Raw genomic sequence first — 3413 nt, 5'->3', positions numbered from 1 at the left:
TCAATCTGTAATCCCAGCATTTTGGGAGGCCGAACCAAGTGGATTGCCTGAGCCCATGAGTCAAAGACTAGCTCGGGCAGCTGGGACCGGCGGCTCAGCCTGTAATCCCTCGCTTGGGGAGGCGGAGGTGAATGGATTGTCTGAGCCCGTGGGTTTGAGATCCGCCTGGGCAACTTGGCAAGACCTCGTCTCTACAATACATCACAAATTAGCTGGGTGTGGTAGCGCGCGCCTGTAGTTCTGGCTACTTGGAAGGCTGAGGCAGAAGGATTGCTGGAGCCCAGCAGGTTGGCCACTGCACTCGAATGTGGGCGACAGAGTGAGACACCAACTCAAAAAAAAAAAAATGTGTTTCCAGCTGGGCATGGTGGCTCACACCTGTCATCCCAGCACTTTGGGAGGCCAAGGCGAGAGGATTGCCTGAACCGATGGGTTCGAGACCAGCCTGGGCAACATGGTGAGACCTGACTCAAAAAAAAAAAGAAGAACATGTTTCCTTCATATAGGATGTTTTTGTTATAGTAAAATTGGAAATTGCACATATACACAAAGAAGATAAAAAAATTAGTCTTACTTCTTCCATCATTGATGAAAATGATTTTTTTTTACTTGGAGTCTCACTCTGTCGCCCAGGCTGGAGTACCACCGCAGCCTTGACATACTGGGCTCAGGTGATTCTTCCGCTTCAACCTTCCAAGTAGCTGGAACTACAGGCACGCCACCACGCCCAGCTAATTTTTTCATTGTTGTAGAGACAAGGTCTTACCAAGTTACCCAGACTGGTCTCAAACCCCTGGTTTCTTGCCTCCCAAAGTGCTGGGATTACAGGCTTGAGCCGCCGCGCCTGGCACGATGAGAATGATATTAATGAAGAGAATAACAGCTAATCTTTCTATGGGGCGGTGATTATGTGCTAGGCTCTGTGATAAACAAGTGTATATACATGATCCCGTTTAATCCCAGCTCTGCTGCCTGAGTGAGTGACTGGTCCCTCCATGCCTCAGTTTGCTCATCTGCCCAATGAAGATGACGGGCGTGTCTGCCTCATGAGGTTGTTCTGGGGATGCAGCAAGTTAATCAGTGGACGGTGCTTGGAACATTGTCTTCAAGGAAGTGCTCGATCCATATTAGCTATTATGTTAATCCCAAATCCTCCTTCCAGCCCGGCTCAGTGGCTCGCCTGTAATCCCGTGCCTTGGGAGGCTGAGGTGAGTGGATTGCCTGAGCCCGTGGGTTCCAGACCCGCCTGGGCAACTTGGCGGGACCTCATCTCTACAATAAATCAAAAAATCAGCCGGGCATGGTGGCGCGTGCCTGTAATTCCGGCTACTCAGGAGGCTGAGGTGGAAGGATCGCCGGAGCCCAGCAGGATGAGGCTGCGGTGGCCGGGAGTGGCCACTGCACTCCAGTCTGGGCAACAGAGTGAGACTCCAACTCAAAACAAAAAACAAAAAACAAAAATCCAAGTCCTCCTTCCTTCATCCACAGTTCGGGAATTTAAAAAGGCCTTGATAGGGCAGAGTAAAGACAGACATAAGAACAAAATAAATGTCCAAAGGCTACAAAAACCAACAGTGTCCCAGCACAATGTCCCTGTCTGCCTCTGTCACCAACACTCATGTGAGAGCAAATCTTCACCAGGCCTGAGGTTACAGACGGTCTTGCTAACCTGCTGAGTGTGAACATTTGTGCATCATAGCAAACCTTTATGTGTTTGATGATGAGATACTGTAGGAATGTACAGCGTGTGAACCGCATTACTTTTCTACAATCCAAACATTTCTTAATTTTGAAACCACAGGGGTGCGGAAGCTCAGGCCTGTAATCCCAGCACTTTAGGAGGCAGAGACAGGAGGATTGCTTGAGGCTAGGTGTTTGAGAACAGCCAAGGCAACATAGCAAGACTTCATCCCTTTAAAAAAAAAAAGCAAAGTGTGGTGGTGTGCACCTGCAGTCTCAGCTATTTGGGAAGCTGAGGCTGGAGGATCACTTGAGCCCAAGATTTTTTTTTTCTTAGATCGGAAAATATGGTTGATTTAGAAAGTAGGTTAAAGAGAAAGTAAAGGAGAATCCACCTCCCCCAAATAGGGGAAGAGGCCAGAGCTTACAGAAGAGCATGGCCGAGCCCAGGGTCTTAAGGCCGCAGTGAGCTATGGCGGCACCACTGTAGCCTGGGTGACAGGGCCAGGTCAACAACAGCAAAACTCTAATCTCTGATAAGGGGTTGTAGACTTGTGACATTAGTCCCATGACAACTCTATGAGGCGAGTACTACGAAGATCCTCATTTCATAGACAAGGAAACTGAGGCTGAGTAATTTTTCCAAGGTCATCTAGGGAAGAGGTGGAACAGCAAGGGTTAGAACTCAGGCAGCCTGATTCCAGAGTGTCTATGTAGGGGGAGTTTTTTTCAGTAGTTTCTTTCCTGCAGGACTACTCAGAGCCTTTCATCTGCTTGCACGCTTTGTAAATCTCCGGTGCCATAGAATGCAGCACTCCCCAGGCTTACAGACCGTGGGTGTCAAGGCCTTTTTTTCTTACAGGATCTCCCAGTGCTAACACTTTGAGAAACAGGAAGGCCCCCTGGGCAGGACTGCCTGGAGGAGCCAAGGACCCTGGGCGGGACAGGAGCGTGGAAGATCCGAGCTCAGTGAAAGCTGGACAGACAGGCGCATCCTGTTGCCAACGGACTGCATGTGACCTTGAACAAAAATCCCTCCGCCTCCTCCCAAGCCTCAGTCTCCGGACTTGTGGAGCACATGACAGAACCATCTTTGAGGGATTTGCTCTGCTGTCCTTTGAAGGAGAAGAAGCAGGCAGGGGTATTTGAAGTAGACATTCAAAAGAACTTCCCGGGGTACCGCTGGTGCTGGGTGCCCCTTCCCGGAAATCCTTTGAAACCCAGGCAGGGCTGGATGAGCTGCTCGGCAGTGGACGGTGGGCAGGGAGAATTCTGAATGTCTTTCAGGCTCCACGATGCTGAGTGCCAGACCACTTTCCAATCCTTCAGCGACTCAACTTGCCAACGACATTTCTTTTCTCCTTGCTCCAACTGTCTCTCTGAGACGATTTCAGCAAGGGCCTGGCTTGCCAGATTAAATCTATTTATTTCACGCACTTAAAAGAAATGTAAAACCCAACTGTTCCATTGACTTTGGAAGTCTGATTTTTCTTCTAATTTTTGAAATGGTGAAAGCTAGCCGAAGAAAAACAAAATTCTGGCACAATTGAAAATATCCCAGCCAGGCGTGGTGGCTCATGCCTGTAATTCCAACACTTTGGGAGGTGGAGGCAAGAGGATTGCCTGAGTCCAGGAGTTCGAGAGCAGCCTGGGCAATTTTGTGTGTGTGTGTATGTTGGAGTCTCACTCTGTCATCCAGACTGGAGTGCAGTGGCCGCTCCCGGCCACCGCAG

Source organism: Carlito syrichta, unplaced genomic scaffold (genome assembly GCF_000164805.1).
Source record: "Carlito syrichta isolate Samal-C Ts95f unplaced genomic scaffold, Tarsius_syrichta-2.0.1 Scaffold305642, whole genome shotgun sequence".
NCBI classification, from domain to species: Eukaryota; Metazoa; Chordata; class Mammalia; order Primates; family Tarsiidae; genus Carlito; species Carlito syrichta.
Note: the sequence above shows the minus strand (reverse complement) of the source record.